General features: G+C 41.1%; 1 protein-coding gene across 1 annotated transcript in view; it reads left to right on the top strand.

Moving 5' to 3' along the window:
* Positions 1-24,476, top strand: part of CDC42SE2 (CDC42 small effector 2) — a 65,481-nt gene that overhangs the window by 10,090 nt on the left and 30,915 nt on the right. The window contains exon 2 of the mRNA XM_080923018.1: positions 20,198-20,347. The gene's annotated coding sequence lies outside the window, so the exon portion shown is untranslated. The remainder of the gene's footprint in view (positions 1-20,197; positions 20,348-24,476) is intronic.

Below are 24,476 nucleotides of genomic sequence, written 5' to 3'. Positions count from 1 at the left end.
CAGGGTGTATGTGTGTGTGACTCACTGCTGGTAGCATCATTTGCTTTGAAGGCTCCTTTCTCCATAACATCTCTTGAACATTCTTGGCTACCTCTGAACCCAAGGTATCTACTTTCTTGTCTCTTTATACTCTGTCCTCTGTCATTGCACTCCTGACCACCCTGTCACCTGTAGCCTGTTTAGCAGTTTTTACCTGGACCATGGCCAGCTCTTTTCAAGTGCCCACTGGCCTTGATAGCCTTGCGTGCTCTCACAGTCTGTAGCCCCAGTGCTTTCCCCTCGCCCATGCTGGCTTTCACACCTTTTCCCTCATCTCTTGGTTCCACATTCCCTACCCCCCGTTTGTGTTTCCAGCTGATGAACTAGTTTCTTGTATACTCAGAATAAAAGCAGTCAGAAAACATTTCCTGGCCATCCTACGTCTCTACTCACATCTTCTGTTTCTGCCCTTGCTCTTGGTTTTGTTTCTTTTCTCTAGTCAAGAATGTTAATTGCTTCAGTCTTGATCTCATTCAGCATGTTTACCTTTGTCCTATTTCTCCTGGATCACTTTAATCATATAAAGATGATGCTGGAAAACTCTCCCGTCTTCTAAAAAGCCTTCCTCAACATGTTCATCTCTTACCTTAGTTACCGCTCTAAAAAAGTTGTGGTTTTTAATTATTGGTTGGTTTTTGCTTGTCTTTTCTGGCTCCTCTATTCTGTGGTCTATCGCTGCACCTTGGGGGTAGACGCCCCAGTCAGTTTGAGATAGCAGCATTTGGCTTGATTGATAATCATGTCTTTGAAACCTTTCTTTCCTTTGCTTTCTGGATAATACTGTGTGTTTTCAGTTTCTTCTACTGCTTCCATTTTTGTTGCCCCAGCTTTTAAAAAAGGAGGCAGTGTTCCCAGGCTCTATGTTTAGATCTCTGATGTATTTATATTTAGTCTCTTGTGATCTCATCCTATCTAGTGAGAAAAGCTGAGAATTTTATCTTTAGTCTGAATCTTTTTCTAACCTCCATCTGCCCATTCAACATTTTCAACTAGACTTCTAATAGGCGCATGTTTAACAAAAATCACAACTAAATTCATTCTCCCACTTCTCCTCCTCTGGTCATTACTCCCATCCTAGTCTTCCTCGTCTTGTTGAATGTCAACTTTGTCAGCTTCTATGGCCGAAAACCTACCAGACCTCCTTGGTACTCCATGTTGAATTAAAATCAGGTGTCATGAAAACATATGCTTTTATCTACCTTAAAAGCCGTGTTAAGAATAAATGCAGGGCCTCTAGGGGATGCCCAGTTTGGTGGCTTGTTGAGCATGTGCAAGGCCCAGCGTTTGATCCCAAAGGCAGGCCCATAGGCACTGAGAAATAAGTTGACCCAGTTTGCCATCTTCAAGTCCTGCCATTCTCTAAGCAACCGCTCTGTTGCTGATCCTCCTGTTCTGTTTTCAGCAGAGCAACCAGGTCATGTTTTTAAAATGGAAGTCTAATTATCTCACTTCTATTCCAGAAATGTCTGTGGTGTTCTAGGGTTTTGTTGTTGTTTTTGTTTTTTGCTATGATGACATTTAGACCAGAGGTAACTTGGGAGAGGACAGTATTTATTTGGCTTATACTTCCAGGATCTGTACATTATTGAGGGAAGTCAGGGCAGAAACTCAAGCAGCAGCTGGTAAATGAACCAGAGTTGCTTTCAGATAGTGTTCTAATCACAGAACGGAACAAACTGCAACAGGTGTCTCTGTTACAGAAAATGAAACCAGTTACTGCAGAGTTTATGAGAACCTTTCGTATTGTCCCGTGCTCAAGTTCTAGTTTTCCCTTGGTGGACTCTATTCCATGGTCTCTTTTGAAGTTCCTTGGCCCTAGTATACGGTTGGGCTGTCTGTGCCCCTACGGATACAACTTTGCCTCATTCTCTAGCCTGTGTCTCAGTATCTGAACATGGACAGTTGTGGAAGGTGCTAACATTTGCTAAATGAGTGTGTGGAGCTGGTGGAATGCACGTGTGTTTTTGTAGCTAAAGTAGAGTGGAAGAATTAGTGAAAATAAAAGATGCAAGAGGAAGAAGTTTGAAATTAGTTTTGATATGGAAAGTGGAGCCACACTGAAGTAAGGGATAAGGGACAGAAGAAGAAATGAGGAGTGGGGAGGGAATGCAGGGACAAGTGTGGTCTGGAAGGAGGTGGCAGCATTTATGTCTGTTTTGTTTTCTTTTTTGGAGACATGGTCTCTCACTGTGCAACTGTAGATGCCCTAGAACTTACTGTGTAGACCTAGAAAAGATCCTCCTACCTCTGCTTCCTGAGTGCTATAATGAAATGAGCCAGTAGTCAGCCTGGCTGGCTCGTTAGAACTTTTTGAGGGTGCTAACTTTATATTTCTCTTTAAGATATCAATTCTTGAAGACTGATTGTTGGTGCCTTCATGGACTTACCAACAAACACTTCAGTTTTGACTATGTGGTACTTTGCTTTTTATCAGGGCTGTTTGCTGAAATGAGATTGGAAACCAAAACGTTCTTTTTTTTTTTTTTTTTTGATAAACTTTGTTAAAGAAAAGCAGTCACTGTAATTTATATAACCCAGCAGTATCCCTTTGTATATGTATGTACCTATCCCAGAGATTAACCTCTAGGTATTGTTCCTTGAGCTTCTTCCCACTCCCCGATTTTTTGAAACAGTCTGGGACTTGGGGCCTTGCAGATTCAATCAGGTTGCCTGGCCAGTGAGACCCATGAGGCCCTGATTCTGCCATCTCTGTGCTGGGACTATGGATGTGTGCTAACTGCATGGATTTTATGAGGGCTGGGGATTGATCTCAGGTACTGATGGTGAACACGTTATGGAACTGCCTCACCTCCCCCTTCTTGCATTTCTTTTCAAAAGCTCAAACAGTTCTCAGAGTTTTAGGGGGGGATTTCAGGGCACAAAAGTTGTTAACTACCGTGTCCTGTCAGACTAACTGTACTTCCTGTTTACTCCTCTCTCAAAAGCAGAGCTTGGGGTATGAGGGCAGACTTGTGGTGTGTCACACAAATGCCCTGCATTTCCGTGGCATGGTAGCAGCTAGCTACAGTAATGAATATTACTATTTTGGATAGTATTTAATGAATGGATTACATATTTGTGCTCTTAAATGGAAAGGGCTGGGCTGTCCCTGAGTGCTTTCATTTTTGTAATGCCGGAGGTTGAAGCAGTGGTCCTATATATGCATGGCTGGCAAGCTACTGAGCCTCAGCCCCAGTCTCTGTAGAGCGTTTTTAAACTGCAACTTAGATTTAATGAGATAGGAGAATGCCAGTAAAGTTAATTACATGCAAGTGTTCGGCGTTCTGCTGAGTAAGAGTTCTTACTTAACTTTCCACCCCTAAGCTATAGGGACCATATCTTGTTGATTAAAGCAGTCTTTTAGCTAAAACTTTGAAAGAGGTGCTTTACAAATTCCTGAATGAATAATGGTGGGAATAAAAATTATTCTCTATTAAACACTTTTACATTTTTATTAATACGTAATCTACCTTTTCATTGGTTTGTTTTGTGGAACTAGTATATGGACATAATCTGAATTTGATTTTTATGGCCATTCAATGTAGGTTTATGTGTGCTTTTTATAAACATGTACATTATAGTTTAAACTTTCATGTTCAGTAATCTTAACTCCTAAGCAGTAACCCTAAAAATCAGATTTTGTATTTTTATTTCAATGAAAAGAAACATAACTTACATATGTATTTATATGTGTGCTGTTGTGATGTGTGAGAAAGGGTCTTGTTGTTTAGCTTGGACTGGCCTCAAATTTGTCATCTTCCTGCCTCAGCCCCAAGTGCTGAGATTATAAATACGTCACACTACACTGGCACCTTCTCTTTCATAATTATAAATATATATATGAATGAATGATGTGGCAGCACATGCTGTTAATCCCAGCACTTAGGAGGCAGAAGCAGGTAGAACTCTGTGTTTGAGGCCAGTGCGGTCTATAAAATGAGTTCCAGGACATCCAGAGCTCCATAATGAGAGTTTATCTCAAAAACAAAACAAAACGAAATACGTATTTATTATTTTAAAATTGTGTGTGTATTCACATATGAGCATGCTTGTGTGTGCATATGAAATGAGTGCAGTTGCCCGTGGAGCCCCTAAGAGGATGTTTAGATTCCTAGACCTGATACTATAGGCGGTGTGATCTACCTGATGTGGTGCTGGCAACCTACCTTTGCTTACAAGAACAATATGTGCTTTCAACCCTTGAGCCATCTCTCCAGCCTACGTTTGTTACATTTTTAATATGTATTTTACATGTCAAGTAATTTTGAATGACACACTAGAATGCTTTGGTTAAAGTTTTAAAATCCATTTATTTTATGGACTAGGTTATCTTTATCCAGCACTGATCTAATTGAGTTTATATGTGAAATACTGCCGTAGGATTAATAAGATCCTCATTTCATGGACTCATGCATTTTTCATTTTTAAATTTACTTTGTGTGTACGTGCATGTACACATATGCTTTGGTACTCCTGTGGAGGTCAGAGTGGACCGGGTTATTAATTTCTTAGCTGTATTTCTAATTGCTCCTTCATCTCAGCGCAGATGCTAAAGATCTTACAGTGCCTCTGAGAGTTTGTTGGTTTTGTGACTGAGCCTCGATCAGTCTGTTCAGATTGTTTTTCTGTAGTGAAAGAAGTCTGGCTGAGCCAGTGTACCGTGTGCGGTTACCTGCTCCCTGCCCCCTTCCTTCTATAATGTGTATATAAACACTATTGTTCAGCATTTTGGTTGGAGTTTGCCTGTCAGCCTATCTGAATGCTCCTGGCATTTTCTGCTACTCTCAGTGTCTCCCAGTCAGTGTTATCAAGTCAGTAGATGATCTCCTGTCAGTCCTCAGGTGTTCACAGCTTCTCCTGTTTCCAGCACTAGTTCTGGAGACTCTTGTCCTGTCATAGAAATTTATTGTTCAGTTGAATTTGGTTGACTGAGAGGGTTGCTGGCATTAATCAGCCACATTTACTTTACTTAATTTATTATCCCTTAGCTCAGATTGCTCTCTAATGCACAGTACCAAGTAAAGTAACTGTTTCATAAAGAACACCAGAAAACATAAACCAATGGGAAAGGCTTGAATCTCTACCCCAACATTACCAGAGGTTAATTTTGATGTGTGTCTTTGCAGAAAAGTCAGTGAATTAATTTATCCTCAAAAGATCTCACTTCAGCAAATGTTACCACCATAAAAAAACATTGCTTTGTATTCAGTGAGAGAGGATCTGTTGGAAAGGAGAATTTAACGTTGGACAGAGGTAAAGCTGCACGTGAAGTGGGGAGAAGTGGGCTGTGTGTGGTGGTGCACACTTAAACCTCAGCACTCAGGTGGCTGAGGCGGGAGGAGCAAGAGCATGGGAAGGAGGTGAAGGTCAACTGTGAAGAGCTGCAGAGGGCTCAGAGTGTATCTCATGGTGTGGAGATGTGGGTCAAGAATTTGACCTGGCCTCACCATTAATGGGCTTGTACTTGGTCATCCTAGAGTGGCCACTGGTGTCTATAGGTTAATTTGTGATGCTGAGGGAAAAAGAATGTCCCTGAAGTCAGGCCCTATTATGTGTTCAGGGACTTGGAGAACATTAAGAAAGCATTTTCCTGACTCATGATAAACGCCTCAGCTATGGTCGTCTGTTTCTGCTAGAAAGCTATGCAGCATATTAGGTAGCACGTGAATGTTATGTAATGCTGAATAAAAATGAAAGAGAACCTTAAAGAGTATGACACAGTGTGGGCTACATAGTGAGGCCTGCCTCACTGTTCTCTTGTTCTTTCTCTTTTCCCTTCTCTTGTGTTTATAGGCAGTGGAATGTGGCAGGTCACCTTATTTTATTTTATTTTATTTTATTTTATTTTAAGGCAGAGGCTGGCTTTGAACTCCCTATATGGTGGCTGGTCGTGAACTCCTGATTTTCTGCCTCTACCTCCCAAGTGCTAGGACAGCAGGGTTGTCCCACCATGCTGATTAGTAGCATTTTGTTTTCTCCTTAAGAACATTCTTACTGTCACACTTGATTATATTATAGTGACTAACAAAAAATGTAGTTCTGTATACAGGAGAATTACTTTAATAGTGGCCCTAGGATAAAATAAGGTTGGAGGATAAATTCATATGTTTTTCTCTGACTTGTCTCGTGTTGCCTTAATGTTAAATAATTATAATGGGCCTGTGAGATGGCTTAGTAGGCAAAGGTACTTGCTGCTAAGCTGACAATCTGAGTTTGTTCCCTGGGATTCACATAGTAGACAGAGAGTGGACTCTTACACAGTGCCTTCCAACTTCCACATTTCACTGTGGCATACATAAATAAGTAAATAAATATGAGAAAAAAGGTAATTTTAGAAGAGCCCACTCCCACCCCCAGGATCAGACTCTGGCAGAGTCTGTTGTGTATGTCAGGCGTGGGCTTTACCATTGAGCCATACATTTTCAGCCTCAAGGATGTGTTTAGCTGAAGGCCTACAACTAAGTCTGTGTAAAAACTGTCATTTACAGTTGACAGTTCCATTAGCTATTGCTGTACTCTATGTCAGGAGTTCTTTTTTTTTTTTTTAAAAAAAAACATTTAAAAAAAGATTTATTTAGTGTATGTATATGAATACACTGTAGCTGCCTTCAGACACACCAGATCCCATTACAGATGGTTGTGAGCCACTATGTGGTTGCTGGGAATTGAACTCAGGTCCTCTGGAAGAGCAGTTGGTGTTCTTAACCTCTGAGCCATCTCTCCAGCCCTATGACACAAGTTCTTAGGAAAAAAATTAGCATGTAAGAATTGTTACATTAGAGTTTGATTTGATTTTTATTTCATACATGTAAGAGTACTTGTGGGAGTGGTGTGTGTTGTACTCTCAGAAAACCCCTGTCCCAGTTTCGTCAACATCTTGAAGATGTTTGCCTCTTTAGGTAGTAGTGGCTACAGCGATCCAAGAGCCCTTAGGTTTTTACGGTAAGTGGCCAGTCTTTTACCAGCATGGTAAGTTACTTGGGATGGACTGCTGATTTCTTGCTTTGGCTTTATCCTCCCTGATGCTGCCTTTTTTCTGTGTGATATTACAGTGTGCTCACAGACAGGCTCCTGCAGTTTGTTTCTTTTATAGCCATTTTCTTACCTGAGTGCCACTTCCTTGGTTGGACACATGTTGTTCAGACTACTTAATGTGGTAAAGAAGTAAAAGCGATACTATTGATGTGGCTTTTTCTACTGAGAAATAGTGCATTTGCTGTCAGTCAGCTGACAGTCCCTTGAGTGTCCCTAAAACACGGCATATTTGTGAACAGTTAAGCAACTGTTTAAGAAAAATGTTGAGAATTATTCCATACATTTTTTATGCTTAAAATATTATTTTTTCAAAGTTTAAATTCAGGGTGAATTTTGACGTGTTATTTTTTTTTAAGAATATCTCTTATACTTTGACAATTTTGTACACATGAACAATATATCATATGTTTTCTCCATTCCTACCCCCCACCACCCCTAGGCAACCCCAAGATGTCACCCATTTTTTTTAATTCCCTCTACTTTTGTGCTAATAACTTACTGCATTCAGTTAGTGTTGCCCTTGGATGCCCGCTGGTCTCATGGACTTGAACTGCTGAGGCATCCACAGCTGCAGCGAGCTTGTGACTGCAGTGTCATGGCCTGTCCTGAAGACTTTCACAACGTGTCTCCCTCCTCCAGCTCTTCCGTTCTTTCTGCCCGTTTTCCATAGTCCATGAGCTTTTAACTAGTAGGGTCAAGGGGTGTGGTGTGTGTGTGTGTGTGTGTGTGTGTGTGTGTGTGTGTGTGTGTGTGTGTGTTGCTCTTAGGACTGTCCTTTACAGTGGTTCTCAACCTTCTAATACTAGGACCCTTATTACAGTTCCTCATGCTGTGATGACCCCAACCACAACATTATTTTCTTACTATTTTATAACTGTCATTTTGCTACTGTTAGACTCTTAATGCAAATATCTGACAGGCAACCCCCAAAAGGGTGGGTTACCCATAAAGGGGTCACGACCCACAGGTTGAGAACCCGTAGTCTAGAGGCTCATGGGTCACACAGCAAGCGGTGGAACTACTATGGCAGGCTCACTGTTTTCAGCCAGTGAGTGGAAGGTGCTGGGAAGGGGCATGGCGCGTCCTCTTACCCTTGACGCTTTCCAGTTTTTCTCAGTTAAGAAAGGGTATTGGGTGTGTTGGGGATGACTTGGCTTGTGGAAGATGTTAATAGTGTTTCATTTCCTTTCCTCTGTACCTATTGTGTTAAGATGTCTTGGGAGCTTTTGGAAGTTAATTGGGGTCAGGAAACTAGAAATATGTGAGATCCAGGTGAACTCATATGTATTTGTGGTGACTGTTTAATCTTCCTGTTTAAGAATGAGAGTGGTTCTTGTGACTTTCAAAGGTCTTTTAAGAATCTGATTTATGGCTGGGTGTTGTTGTTGTTGCATGTTGCCTTTAATCCCAGCACTCAGGAAACTGGTAGGTGGATCTCTGAATTTGACGCCAGCCTGGTCTACAAGAGCAAGTTCCTGAAGAGCTAGGGCTAGAGAGTAACATTGTCTAGAAAAACCAATTATGGGTGGGGGGGGGCAGGGGGAATCACCTGACTCCAAAGCTGGGCTTGATGGCGCACACCTTTAATCCCAGCACCCTGGAGGCAGAGGCAGGTGGATCTCTGAGTTCAACGTCATCCTTCCTGGTCTACAGAATGAATGAGTTCTAGAACAGCCACGTATAGTTAAAGTCATCTATAACTAGGGGTTTTCTTCCCATCCACTTTACTCCCAGAAATAAGGACTCTGAGACTTAAGAGTTGATGAATAAATGCCTATGGCAGAAGCTTTGAGTGTTCTTGACTAGCTCATAATGTAATTACCCATTACACTATTCTAAGTTGTACAACACAGCTGGATATCTGCTCTTCAGTTTCAAGCCACCATCTTCTGTGTCTGGGGTGAGTCTCCAGCACCTCACTCTTTCCCAGAGTCCTCTTTTTCTCTCTCCTCAAACTATTTCCTGCTTCAGCTCTTTGGCTGTAGTCCTTTTTATTGACCGGTGAATGCTTTTACACAATGCATAAGAGAGTCTCTCTACTGCCAGGAGACCCTGTCTTGACCCCCAACCCCAACAAAAACCAAATCAAATCAATCAATCAAACAAAAACAAACAAACAAACAAACAAAAAACAAAAACTGAGATTAAACTGTTCTGAGTTGAGCTGAGCCAAGCTGAATTGAGAGGAGTCAATTGTTGCTGACTAAAAGGGTGAGAAAGTAACTATTTCTGTATTTCCTTAGAAATGAACACATGTATTTCTAACATTTATTCATAATGCTGTCTATTCTGATAAACTGACCCTTTTGTAAACAAAAATACTGTGAAATATGGAGGAAACTCTTCGCTTCAATAGTCATTGCAAGTTTCTTTTGTCGGATTTGAGAGACAGTGGTATTTTAGTCCCGAATACAGTGTGGTTCTTAGTGCATTGCTGCAGAGCGTGGGCTGGTGGGTCTGCTCTCCAAACACTTGCCTGGCCTGGTCAAACTATTAATCCTAGGATTTTCATTTAAGTATGTGCTTGGGGGTAAAAAGCACTTTCCTGATCTTTTTTTGGGAGGGGTGACCCCTCCCCCAATAGGCTTATGGGGAAATGTTACGTAATAGTAGATTCAGTTTGTTGAAATGTGTAAGTCAGTGCTGTTGACAGCCTTTGTCTAAACAGTAATTTTATCACCAGAGGAAACCAGCATTCTTCCAGCTCTGCGCTCTGACACAAGAATGAAGTTTCTGCCCCTGGGTTTGCCTCTTCGGTTGGAAAGCAGTCCTGTATTTCTGACCTCTCCTGGGGATTTGTCAGTAACGTAGTAACGTAGCACCTGTCACTGTCTCTTACAGCTGAGTATTCCATGGTGCACATGCACAGCGTTTTCTTTTTCTATTACCAGTTTGTGAACATTTTCAGTCTTTTTTCTTCACATTTCAGCCATCATGAATAATGTAGTCAAGAATATGAACATTTAATCATAGTCTGGTGATAGAGTAGTGTAGGCAAACAACTTATGGGACAAAGGTGGTCCCTCCTAAAAGATCATGATGGAGATTCTTGTTACCTAATAACATGTCATGTTATCTACCCTGTCACCTGATTGTGGTGATGTTGGTCTAAAATTACTGTGCTGCTGGTCATAGACAGGTATAGAACACAGTTACTATGTAAGGTATAACTTGCTAACATAAACTATATATATATATAAAACCATAAATATGTAGTTTCCATCATTAGAGTATTCTTTCTGCTTATATGTAAAACATATAGTGTGTAAAACAGCCTCAGGCAGGTCCTCAGCCAGTATTCTGGAAGGCATTGTTCTCATAGGAGCTGACAGCGGCATGCCTATTGTTGCTCCTAAAGACCCTCCGGACTATATGTACCTGCCTATAATCCTGGTACTTGGCTGCAAAGGTGGGCAGATTGCTGATATCAACCTGAGCTGCATAGTGAGACCCTGTCTTAAACAATGAAAACAACCCAGTCAGTTTTTTAAAATTCACATTTATTTATGGTGTATGTGCATGTACTTGTCCATGTGGAGGTCAGAGGACACGTGTTAAAGTTAGTTCTCCTTTTATCATGCAGGTTCCTGGAACAGAAGTTGGGTCAGGTCATCACCCTAGTAGCAAATGCCTTTAGTTAGTCATTTCATGTGTGTGTGTGTAAGTGTAAGTGTAACACTCCACCCCACCCCCATGCCCAGACAGGGTTTCTCTGGCTGTCCTGGAACTTGCTCTGTAGACCAAACTGGCCTTGAGCTCAGAGAGATTTGCTTGCTTCTGCCTCCTGAGTGCTGGAATTAAAGGAAAATGCCTATATACCTGGTCTAGTTTTAACATTTTTCTTAAGATTTATTTATTTTATATATGTGATTACACAGTTGCTGACTTCAGACGTGAGTAGAGGGCATCAGATCTCATTATAGATGGTTGTGAACCACCGTGTGACTGCTGGGAATTGAACTCAGAACCTCTGGCAGAGCAGTCAGTGCTTTTAACCACTGAGCCATCTCTTCGGCCCTAGCTTTAAATTTTTTTAATTGAAATAGAATTATATCACTTTTTTCCTCTTTACTTCATCCAGCTCTTCCTAGCTACCTTTCCTCAAACCCCTCCTGTGTGCCCTCCTGCTGTCAGGTTGATATAATTATCATGTCTGTCTGTCTGTCTGTCTGTCTCTTTCTCTCTCTCTCTCTCTCTCACACACACACACACACACATACACACACACACACACACACACACACACACTTTTAGCAACAATGTTTTGCTGTTTGTATGTGTGTGGTTTCAAGGCTGACCAATATTCAAAATCTCCCCCCTCATGTTAACATGTTCATTGGTATTGCTGTTGTTCCCATTTTGTTTGTGCAGCCATTTCTAAGAGAGATTCTTTCACAGCAGGCTTCCTTGTGTTCTGGCTCTTATAGTCTTTTCACCCCTCTTCCATGATGTCCCCTGAGACATAGATGCAGGAGTTGTAATGAATATGTAGTCACTGGGGCTTGACTACTCAGTTTCTGGGTTGTATCCACTTGTAATTTTCTGTGATGGTCTGTACTTGCTGATAAAGGCTCCTTTGATGAGGAGTGGTCACTACACCTACCCAGGTAAGCAGGCTCTTGCACAAAGAGGGACTGAAGGTCTAGTATTTATGTTTTAAGAACTGAAGAGATGCCTCAGCTGTTAAGAGTACTGGTTCCTCTCCAGAGGTCCTGGATTCAATTCCAAGCACTCGGATGACGGCTCACAGCCATCTCTAACTGCAGTCCTGTAGGATCCAGCACCCTCTTTCTGTGTGCAGATTCACACGGAGACAAAACGCACATACACAAGCATGTACTTGTCAGCTCCAGCACTGCACTTGCAGTTTAGATGCACTATAGAGAGCTCAAGGGAGAATGGTGGTCAGAGAGCAGTAACATGATTTACTGTACATGTGCAGCTTTGCACTGAGTAGTCTGGAAGGTGACAGCTATTGAGTGTTTAAACATTCCTATACTCTCCAGAGAAAAAGGGACATTTTATCTATACAGGGTGTTTTTTTTTTTTTAATGTGTGTGTGTATTTGTTTTGTTTTTGTTTTTTGTTTTATGAGACTGGGTCTAACAGTATAGATTAAACTGGCTTTAAATTCCTGATTGTTCTGCTTCAGTCTGCTGGATGCTGGGCTTACAGGTGTAAGTATCAGCAAGCCTGTCAAGGAAACTTTCAAAACAACAACAGTTGCAACTTTATGTTAACAGAAATGTATTTAACTTAGAAAAACAGGATCATGCAGTCTTAGGAGTTGCCTCAGGATTTCTATTGCTGTGAAGGGACACCATGACCGTGGCAACTCTTACAAAGAAAAGTATTTACTTGGGGTTGGCTTGCAGTTTCAGAGGTTTGGTCCATCATCACCATGAAAGCCTGGTGGCAGCATGGTGCTGGAAGGAGCTGAGAACTGTACACCTCGAGTACAGGCAGCAGGAAGTGAACTGGCTTGAGCTTCTGAAACCTCAAAGTCTCACACCTCCTCGAACAAAGCCACACCCACTCCAGGGTCACACTTCCTAGTAGTGCCATTCCCTATGGACCCGTGGAGACCATTTTTATCCAGACTTCCACAGGAGTGTTAGTATTTTATTGGTCCATTAATTGTCATACATTATACATAATTACATACAATAACATAATGCTACATCTGACAGGACTTTGTTGTCTTGTTTTTTTGAATGTGGAACTTTCAGGCATTTGCCACCAGGCTAGGTATAAGAGAACCTTTAATTCTGACCTTTAAAACTCAATTAATAATGCTAAGTCTTATGTATTAGACTTCTAACATGGGTTGAAGGAATAAATACAAGCAATGCATATTTTAGACACAAGACACCTACTATAGCTTTCAGAGTCCATTCTATGAAACAAACACTGTTCATGATTTCAGAGAGGATAGTTGGTGGTGATAAAGTTGTTGGATAAGGAGGATCAGGACTTAGAGTCATTCTCAAGGTACATCAGATGTGTGGGAGAATCAGGAGTTCCTGGACCATGTGAGACTGTCTCAGCACACCCCCCCTTACAAAAAAGGGGGGAATGGGTGGTCTGGAAGAATTAGAATTGAAGTTGTTTTTGAATTAATAAACTTAAGATGGGCTCATAGTTATGTCCTAGAGGTCAGGAAGTTGAAACTGGCAGGCGGCTGTCAGAACTCTGAATCTGGGGCCACAACTGCTGCTGGTGGCAGCAGCTTCTGAAGGCGGATCCTCCCACTCACCGGCTCACCAGTTAGCTCAGCATCCGGAAGCCTGTGAGTCTTACTTCTGCTCACTCTCAGGAGCTGCTTACTCAGCCCTGTTTACATTCCATTTAAATTAACTACAAGAGGAAAATCTGGAAAATGTAGGGGATTTTTTTGGTTGTTGTTACTTAAAAATTTTTTTTCTGCCCCTGAAGTACAGGAAGGAATGTGTTCTAGGGGAGCAGGAGTGTCCTTTCACTTCGGTTACTGGGCTTTGCATGCAGTGTAATTAAAAACATTTCAAGTTAAATTTGATATGTTTGAAATGTCATACTAATATGAACAATTAATTTTGTTGTTTATATAAAGTTCTTTTTTTCAGGCCTAATGTTTTCAGTTGCACGTAAGCTAGTGTTTGTAAAAACCCTTTATAGTATGGTTCCTGTTTGCAGTGAATGGTGTAAGTATGCCTAGGGATGTAACTGTAAAATCTTTATTTTTCTCTTACTGCTGGCGTGTGTGTGTGTGTGTGTGTGTGTGTCTGCATGTGTTTGCATGTATATACAGGTGAGAGGAGGCAGGGTCTCTTGCTCACAGGCTGGTTGGCTGGTGAGTTTCCTTGGGAGTCTCCTATTTCTGTAGGAACAGGATCAGAGATGTACTATCATTCCTGGCTTTCCTTGGGTACTGGGAATTCAACTCAGGCCCTCATGCTTGTGCAAGGACTGTACTTGCTGTTTTATTTTTTAATTCAGTTTATCATTATTATCTTGCTGAAATGAGATAAGTTGTGATCATTTTCAAAAATAATGTGATTGGAGAGGAGATTGTACTGGGGGAGGGGTGGCTCTTTTCAGAGGAGAAGAGGAGGGGGAGGAACTGTAGAAGGGGGCTGATATTGGAATATAAAATGAATCAGTAAATTAATTTTCAAAATAGATGTGGTGGCAAATAACATTTAATACCAGTACTCTGAGCCAGAGGCAGGTGGATCTCAGTGTGAGGATAGTTTGGTCTACAGGTAAGATTGTGCACTAGGAATGAACAAGTCTTACCCAGACTAGATGGGAAGGATGTTTGCTTTGATTATGTATTTATTTCTAAGATTTGTTTTTTTTTTTTTTTATTTTTGTGAGCAGTTTGTATCAGATCTTCTGGAACTGGAATTAAGATAGGTGTGAACCACCACTTGGAAGCTGGAAGTTGAACAAGTGTTGTCAACAGCTGAGCCATCTCTCCAGCCTCATGTCTTGTGTTGTTATCATTACTTAACCTTAAACATTCCTCTAACAGTGCTTTCATAGGGAACTAAAAGGTTGTTTCAGTGTGTTCTTTTTCATGCTCCCCATGTTTCATGAAACGACAGATGACTGTGTGGTTTTGATATGCTGCGTGTCTTGTGTGTCTGCTGTGTCTGCTGGTGCATACCTATAATCCCAGGCCAGGAAGACTAGCTTGGGTTACACTGTGACTTCAAGGCCAATGTAGACTAAATAGGGAGAACCTGTTCCACAAAATCAAAATAGTCTTGGAGTGGTGACACCCCTGTAACCCCAGCACCGGGAGGTGGAGATCTAGGCCGCCTTTGTTAGCTTGGCCTGCTAGAGATCTCTACTTAACAAAACAAAAAGCCACCCAGAGCAAAACAAGCAAAAGACGCATATGCAAAATAACTTAAAAAGTGTATGTTTGCCTGTTCATATGTTCATGTATATGTTCATGTAAATGTCTGTCTTGGGAAGGAGGGGTTTTGAGCATGCCATAGCATGTATATGAAGGTCAGAGGACAACTTACAAAAGGTTCTCTTCTACCAAGTGGGTCCTGGGGATGTACCTCAGATCGTCAGGCTTGGTGGCAATCACTTTTACTAGTGGCTGTAGATCTGGACTAAATAGATTGTAAAAATAGTTAAGAGAGATCTTGGTTTGGCCTTGAAGGACAAAGCAGAAAGACGGGAGTCAGGAGTGATACTCTTGTTTTTTGCTTGGGAAACAAGGTAGAAGAGAGAGAATAGAATAAAATAAGGTGGGTAGAATTGGGGTGGGGAGGGTAAGGAAAAGTGGAGTTAAGCTGAAGGCAGAGGTACACATCTTCTGTGATGCTGCCTGCTGCAGCCGATGTGCATGTACACTGAGGAACATGTAGGCTGGTGAGCTTTGGGCTGGGAATGTGGGTGAGAATCACCAGTATACATGATCCGTATGCGTACGCCCTGTGAACTCCGGGCTGATGGAAACAAATTAAGGCCTAGAGGACTCAGTATTGATGTGTAAGCAAGTAAAATTGGCCAAGCTATTTGATCTGAAAAACGAAAACTGCCCTCCCTCAGCGAGCTCCACTCAACTTGTCACAGTATCTAAAATTCCCATTACTAGTATTTTCCCTCAGGTAAAACACCGCCTTTCTAGGAGTTTGCTGTTAAAATGTCATTTCTGAAGGGACAAACTTTTAATCTGTTATGGTAGTGTTCATATTTTTAGATCACTAACCTTTATTTTGGAATTCAGATAGAAATGTAAGAAAGATTAAGTTTAGAAAACATGATATTGTTCCAAAGTGTGAGATTAAAGAGGAATCTTAGACTTGGAGCCTGGGCTGGAAACAGATCATGGTGAGTTGATGGAGCAAAGGGATCCTGTCACCAAAGAGGGAATGTGAGAGAGCTGGGAGCCAGCATCCTTTGTAACCCAGCTCTTGGGAGGCAGCAGCAAGAGGTAGAGAATGCCCATGCCAGCCTGTCTAGTGTGGCACTGCCCACAGGAGGGGTGAAAGAACATTTGAAAATGAAATATAGGAACAAATCTGAAGGCGTTTCAGTTATAAACAAGTGTAGTCATATACTTTATGGTTGGGTAGAATTTTGATATAGTTTGCTATTTGAACTGGACATCTTGAGAAAGAGAAAGGACTGACCATGAAAACAAGTATAGATTGGGGCCATGATGGACAGTCCTTATACATTTGTAGCATAATGAAATATTTCAAAATTTAGTTGTGTGTGTCAAGCATTATACTGAATTAAGTGGCACTTCTGCTTGCTTCTGCCTCTCAAGTGCTGAGATTAAAGGCCTGTGCCACCACACCCAATTTACAAGTATAGTTTTTTTATTAGATTATCTGGAGTAATTTAATAGGATCAGGTCTTGCTAATGTGAGTTTCTATCCATTTGGGAAAAGTGGGAACTAAGTAAACATTTTTTAGTAAGACCTAGGGCTCTCCCTTACAGTTTGATCAGTTTAAGCTTAGGATTTTTGCGTTACATTGGATTGGTACTTAAAACTTACAAGAGGGTGTAAGGTCATAAGTGGGTGACACAGAACCGTTCCAGTTGTTTCTCCTCATGCATCCTGTCTCGCTGGGAGATGGAGAACGTTTAACTTTTCTGTGACTGTCTGGATGTGTCTGAAGATGTCCATTCATTTAAAGATAATTTTTTTATTCATGTCAATTTGATGAATACATTGAAAAATAAAAGTTTCTGTGCAGAGAGTGCATTCTCAAGCTGAGCCAGAGAGGTAATGCAACGTGCTGTCTCCTCACGGTGAACAACAGGCAGGTGGGAAAGGTGGCATTTAATGTGGCACCAAAAGTAGCACCACGCACCAGTTTGTAAGGTAGATTTTCTGTGGCCTCATGGCTCTTTGGGGATTCTAAGGAGAACTAGTATGTGCCAGTAACAGTTCATGAGTATTCTTTGGGTGAGTACATTAAAATGTAGTTTTAGCTGACAGTGAAATGATTAAAGATATTTGATTCTTACAAAATATAATAAGGAAGTTAGAACAACACTGACTAGAATTGAACACATTTTCTTTTTGAGAATGCCCAGTTAACTAGGATCCAGTGCTGTTCTAGCACCTGCTTTCTTTGTGTTCAGCAATTAGTGGTGACCCTAGCATCACAAAAAACACTGTAATGAAAATATGTGTCACCCCAAAAGTTTGGTTTCAGCCTTTGTGGTCCTCTTCATTGCCTCCCCACACCTATTCCCAGGCTGTTGTTACATCTGCTCTTTGTTATCAGAAATTAGTTTTGTTTTCTAGAATTTATATAAATGGATTTTATAATGCACTCTGTGCGTGTGTCTGTGTGTATGTGTTAGTTAATGTGTACATGTGTATGTACATATGTGTTTGTTTCCTCACAGCGCTGGAGAAGAAATTCTGGATTTTGTATGTGTTAGCCAAGTGCTCTATCATGGGCCTGTGTAGTTAGTCTGGGTGGGTTTTTGATGAAGATTAATTATATTTTGATTCATCTATTTTGATGTATGTTTAGTAGTTATCAGTTTTGTTCATGTGTTGTGTGTGTGATTCATATGTCAATATGTAAAGGCCAGAGGTAAGCTATTTTTCTTTGTCACTCTATCTTACAAAATTACATTTACTAATTTATTATATGTGTGTGTGTGTGTGTGTGTGTGTGTGTGTGTGTGTGTGTATGCAGGTGCATACATGCACATGTGTGGATGTCAGAGGGCAATTTGAAGGAATCGGTTCCCTTTCACTGTGAGGTTGCCTGAGGCTGAACTTAGATGTGACAGCAAGTGGCCTTACCCAATGAGCCATCTCACTGACCCTCTGTTGTTTATTTTGAGGCAGTTTCTCAGTGAACCTGGAGCTTGGCATTTTGGCTATATAGCTGGCTGCTGAGTCCCCCGAATCCACCTATCCTGGCACTACTCACACCACTGGGTTTGAGGTGTGTGCCTCTGTGTCCAGCTTGTGTGTGCTGGCCATCTATACTCGGATCTCCGTTCTTGTATGGCAGCCTTTTACTTTACCTGCTTAGCCATCTCCACAACCCTGTGGCAGCAGTTCATTCATTGTTACAACCAGCCATGTTCAACCTGCTTTTTGTTGTTGTCCTTTGCATCATCATTGAGAACCAGGTAGCTAAGACAAACAACACACTAACACACACACACAAAATCTCATACCGTGTTAAGTCAGTTTGCAATTCTATATTGGGCTGCATTCATAGTTATCCTAGGGCTCATATGGCACATGGCTACAAATCCTTGATGAAGGCATATTCCTGTTTATCCATTCACCAATCTTCAGGTAATTGGGGTTGTTTAAAAAAAAATTAGAAAATTTAAATAAAGCTTAGTTATAGAGTAATTTTTTAAAAAATTAGGTAATACTCACAAAAACTCTAGAGTTTTGTCTGAGGATTGAGTATTTTAAGACAGAAAAGGGAAGTGCAGTAGGGTTCCATCTACCCCTTTTGGGTGTGGTCTGATCTTCCGGCAGCCTGTGCTTGGCTGAAGCTCGCTGCTTGTGATTGGGTGAGGCTCAGCTGCTAGCTCTGCCAGTCAGGCAGGTTTCTGTTCATTTACATATTGAGTTAGGTGCATTTCTTTAATTTTTAAAACATTTATAAGCTTTTTCTTGTAAAATACTTGCAAATAAACAAAAACATCACTCACCAAAATTAACCAGACTCAAACTCTATACAACCAAATGTATTTTGTAGTATAGGAACTCAGTACAGATACAGCCTCAGAGGGGATATATATATATATATATACACACACACACACGTATATATACATATATGTATATATATATACTTTATTCATTTTATCATCTGCTACAAATAAATTACTGTAAATAGTTTTACAGATATACACTTTTACTTAGATAAATTTGTAGGAATGCAGTGGTTTCATTGTATGACAATGTGTTTGTATGTATATTTTTAAAGGAACTACAAAATTACAAAAAAAAAAGAAGAACAGCTATGCATTTCAAACTTGTACGTGCAGCATTTTGAAGACATGATTAGTAGTTTTTATTTTTGCTGTAGTTTTTGGTGCCAAGGTTAAACCTGGGGCCTTGGTCATGCAAGGCAAACACCCTGCCAACAATAGGTACATTCCTAGCCTGCCACAGTTTAAAGAGTTGAATATATAGACAATTTCAACACAGCAGTTGATGTCTAGGGAGGAATTGTTTGTTTGAATGGCTGGTATTGGAAGAGAATGACTTCTTGTGGCAATGCTCTTAGAGGGTAAAGACATCGGATGGATAATGATGACATGAGTTACCGTGTCCCCAAGGTGAGCAAGCGGGAGGGAGTAATGGTTGGCTTACCAGTTGAGCTTATATGTGCTAGATATGAGGCCCATTGCTGCCCAGTGTGTTGTGTTATCTGGATGCTTGTGTATGAAGAATTGCTTAGCTTTACTGTAGGCTTGGCTACACAGCTACTCATTTTCAGAATTAGAACTCAAATCTGCAGCTTTCTGATTCAAAGTTCATGTTTTTATCTCATGTTATTTTATATTCCCAAGTCTGGAGAACATGCTTGGCTTTGACAATAATACAGTGTTCTCTGTGAGCTATTAAAAATATATAGCAGAGTTTGAAAGTTCAGATGTTTATCAGGTCCAGACAGGTAACTGCACTAAGTTACAGTAGAGAGAGTGGCAGGAGGTATCTGTGAAGAGTCACAAAGCTCGCACCCATCGAGAGGTGGCTGTAATCAGTCTGATAGCGCTCCAGGTAGGAGCAGACCTTAGGTTGTTTGATTTCATTTTTCAAGAGAGATTAGAAATCTGAACTTTTTTTTGGTGAAGTCTTCAGATTTGTCAATGTAGGAAGGTGCCCTTTAATATAGTGTGTATCCATGGAAGACTTGTCACCTGGATTCTGTTCAGTGGCCACATTTGCTCTGAGTCAAACCTTGCATAGCATGGATGCAACAATCAGTTGGTATGATGAGAAAAGGGTGGTGACTTTGTGTAATAAGCACATTACAGGCATAAAAACGTAGGCTGTTTGTTTGAACATGGTGCTTAAGTGTGCTCTAGCATTTGAGTTGAGTTTTCATTTGTATCGAGGGGAGAATTGTTCCCTGCAGCTTTTGCCTCCTAACTGCATGCTTTTGTTTTCAGATAGGGCCAGTGTTGAGTGAAGCAGGGAAACCAAATGAGAAGACGTCTTCAAGGAACAACTTCTGCTGATGAGTCTACGCAGCTGCCTGTGTGTGTCTTTCGGCCTAGTCTCCACTTAGAGAGCTGAGTGAGTGGCCCCATTGATGAGTGGTAAGTCTGTCCACTGATGGTCAGATACGGTAATGATGTCCACAAAATCAGTCTATGTGGTGTCCTTAGCCCTCACCAGCAGCCATTTATTTGTTGGAGTTCTCCCCTCCAGTATCTCCAGTATTGGTGTGTGGTTTAACAGCGGCTTTGATCTTCAGGTTAAGCACAACCTTCCGTGGCCCATGGTCTTCTCTCTCAGTGACGGTCGTTTATCATCTCATGGCTGTCTTCTAGTTAGTCACAATACATTCCACATATTGTCAGTTTAGTCCACCAGTGGTAGTTGTCTACACTTAAAGCCATTTTAATAGTTAATCTTAGTTATTAAATATCTACTGGGAGCTAGGTATGGTGGAGTATGCCTTTGTAGCACTTGGGAAGCAGAGGCTGCCTGGTCGATAGTGAATTCCAGGACAGCCAGGATTATATAGAGAGACCCTTTCTTGAGGGTGAGGACAAGGAGGATAAGGAAAGGGAAGAAGGGAAGGGGAAGGGAAGACCTGAATGTTTTCCTCTGGATAGAAGCATGTTTATCCTCCTACCACGTGATCCACTATGTAACAGAATGAGGGTCGTTGAGGCAAGATGTGTGAGATAAGAGATCCTTCAGCACAGTCTCAGGTTAGAACACAGACCCCTCTGGGAGAAAGGGTGTTTCCCATCATGCAGTCAACACCTACAGGGAACTTAAGAGTTCTGGGGAGTCCTTTGGTGATACACTTTAAATAAAATGGAAATACTGTTTCTCTAAACTTAAGGGGAACTTAAAGCTGAGAACTATATCAACTTTTTAAAAATAGAATGTACTAAGGACAAAATCTGTTATGAGAAACAACATGAAAGTATTTAACGTTCTTTTACAATACTGAGAGTGAACGTTTCATGTAGAGCCGGGCAGCCACAAGAATTGAAAAGCTGAGGGAAAGCGTTCGTTTGACACGGATCCAACAGTGTTAAAGACACTGAATAAAGTCACTGACTCGGCTTTGATTGCAGTGGATAAAATGCCAGTAATCATGTGCATTTAGATCTGGGCCTCACTGGGCCTCTTCTCTCTGACCTGAAGCACGTGTGTGGTTGGTCCTCCAGGGAGTGTCCCCCCTCTGCTTCTGCCTTCCCACACTGTAAGTGCACCACTGGGGACCAGACTGCAGTCGACTCCCAGGAATGTTCCCAGCTGAATTCCCATCTTTAAAGTTATTGGTATTCTAAGGTTCTTAGTGCTACAAAAATACTAGTGCCTTGCCAACACTGGAAATATTGCTTAATAAAAATGTGGCCTTGGTTTTTACTTTGCCTTTGAGTATTTTTCTATTTACATTCAGTTGAAAATAACTAATCTTCATAAATTTACATTAATGTTTCTTATAAGATAAATTTAGTCATAAATTGCTTCTCATGAGCCAGGCCAGCAGTTAAGAATTTTATTGAGAGAGGCACAGGGCATGTGGTCCTAATGAAAATGGAGGCGAATAATCCCACCCATAAAATTCTCCTCCCAGCAGCTGTTAGGGCCTTTAGTACAATAGCAAAGTGAGCGGATCTTTCCGTTTTCCCGTTTCTGTTTGTGAAATTATTCTTGGTTTTAGAGAGCACTGAGTCTTTCCCCCAAGTGTGTACTCTTCAGAAGTCTCGTTTCTCAAGACACATCCAAGCGTGAGAGTGACTGTCGCTCATGGCCACACCACTGATTTTACACTCATTTGAAAAATAACCTGCTAGCTTAAGGTTCATTGCTGAGCTGTGTTCTCCGTGGTGACTTCTTATACTGTTCTTAAGGCTGAGCTTCTGCCTTTGTCTTGGTGTTTAAGTTGGCAGAAAGGGATGTGAGTGGTTGTGTGCTTCGTGAAGGGAAGGGTGGAGCATAACCCTCACTGTGAGTTTTGAGAAGAGATAATGAAATCCTTTATATTCTTCTCCTTGGACCAGCATTTCAAAGACCCCATTTTAATAAGAATTGGTTGTGCAGCTGCAGCCCTGGCAACAAGGCCTGGGTGAGAAGAATTGGGGCAAATTTCCAGAAACAGGCCTTCAGTGGTCTCCTGTGGAGCTGTGCTAATGAAACAGATGAGAACATAAAGCACTCATAGAAATAAGCCCAGTACTTTGTTTTGTATAGAAGATGCTGAGATCTTCCACATATATTTTATTCTTTAAAAGCTACAAAAGCTGTCATAAGCTATTTACTCAGGAGTGGCTGTGTTACAATCTGAGTATAAAAAAAACCTGTTCTTAAAAGTTAATATTTATTTCTGTGAATTATGCCTAAAAAGTAGTTGCTACCCATTTTTGGTGGAATCCGGATGTTTTCAAAACGTGGTACAAGATTTCCCAGATGTTTTAAAGATAAGATTTGCTGCTGAAGAGACAGCTCAATGGTTAAGAGCACTGGCTGTCTTTAAGAGGATCTTGGTTCAGGTTCCCGCACCCACATGACAGCACACAGCATTCTGTAATTCAAGTTCCAAGGCCGATGCCCTCTGGTTTCTGTGGGTACCAGCCACACATATGGTACACAGACATACATGCAGGTAAAACATTCATACACATAAAATAAAAACAAGTATCTTTAAAAAGACAAGCAAGCTTCCTCTTCCTGTAACCAGCTAGAGCTGTTGTGTTCACAGGTGACCTGTGAAGATCGTTCACTACTCTCTTGACCCAGAAAACCCCACAAAATCATGCAAATTTAGAGGTTCAAACCTTTGTGTTTACTTTAAGAACACTAGGGAGACTGCCTGGGTCATCAAGGGTATACATATCTGCAAAGCCACCAAGTATCTGAAGGATGTCACTTTAAAGAAGCAATGTGTGCCATTTTGGTGGTTATAATGGTGGAATTAGTAGGTGCGCCCAGGCCGAACAGTGGGGCTGGACACAGGGATGGTGGCCAAAATAAAGTGCTGAATTTTTGCTGCACATGCTTAAAAGTTCAGAGAGCAATGCTGAACTTAAGGGTTTAGATGTAGATTCTCTAGTCATCGAACACATGCAGGTGAACAAGATGTACTGAGGAGCCTACAGAGCTCATGGCAGGATTAACCCATACATGAGCTCCCCCGCCACACTGAGATGATCCTCACTGAGAAGGAATAGGTTGTTCTAAAGCCAGAAGAAGAGGCTACACAGAAAATAAAAAGATATACCAGAAGAAACTGAAGACACAAAAACTCATGGCACAGGAATAAATTCAGCATAAAATAAATGCAGATGAAGTAAGCAAACAAAAAAGGGAAAGATTTTAGGTTTATTTTTTAATGTTAGATTTTAAATGGCCAGATTATTTTCATATAAATTTCCTGTGATTGTTGTACTTCTAGAATGTTTTTAGGTAATATAATTTGTAAAGAACACATTCTTTTAACACTGACATGGCTGCAAAAGCTGTCATTAAGCCACAATTCAGTAACTACTTGGCCACTTGACATTAGGTTGTACCTAGGTTTTTGTTTTTTATCTGGCTTTAAGAAGTATTTCAGTGAAGAATTTTTACCCACGCGAGGTCTTTCTTTCTTTTGAGTTCTCTATAGATTACTAACGGTGAAAATTAGGTTGCTTTCTTAAGAGGACTGAAGTTCACATATATTTGGTTGCCAGTGTCTTAGTTACTTTTCTGTTGCTGTGATGATTTGGGGCTTTTGGCTTCAGAAGGTTAGAGGTTAAGATGGGTAGAGAATAGAAAGTAGTGGGTCGCTGGAGCGGCTGACACTCAGTCGGAACCTCACAGGAGCAGAGGGCAACCGGGAAGTGGCACTAGTCTTTTGAACCTTAAAGACTGTCCCCAGTGACACACCTTCTTGAACTAGGTGAGACCTCTTAATCCTTCCCAAACAGTTTCATCATCAGGGGAGCAGGTATTCAAACATGAACCTGTGGGGGCTGTTGTCATTGCAGCCTCCATAGACATTTCCCTGTGCCCTTCCCACACCGAACAGTCACAGCTTTAAGTAGAACACATATGAAACAGTAGTCCCCATTTGGGCTTTAGTTTATGTATTTATATTTTGAGCAGGTTTTGTATATTGTATTTTGATTTGTTTTTTAAAGATAGGATTTCTCTGTGTGGTCCTGGCTATCATGGAACTCGTGTGGTCCTGGCTATCATGGAACTCACTCTGTAGACTAGGCT

Source organism: Micromys minutus (genome assembly GCF_963924665.1).
Source record: "Micromys minutus genome assembly, chromosome: 10".
In the NCBI taxonomy this organism is placed as follows: domain Eukaryota; kingdom Metazoa; phylum Chordata; class Mammalia; order Rodentia; family Muridae; genus Micromys; species Micromys minutus.
The sequence above is the reverse complement of the archived record's forward strand: the minus strand, read 5'-3'. Positions and strand labels throughout refer to the sequence as shown.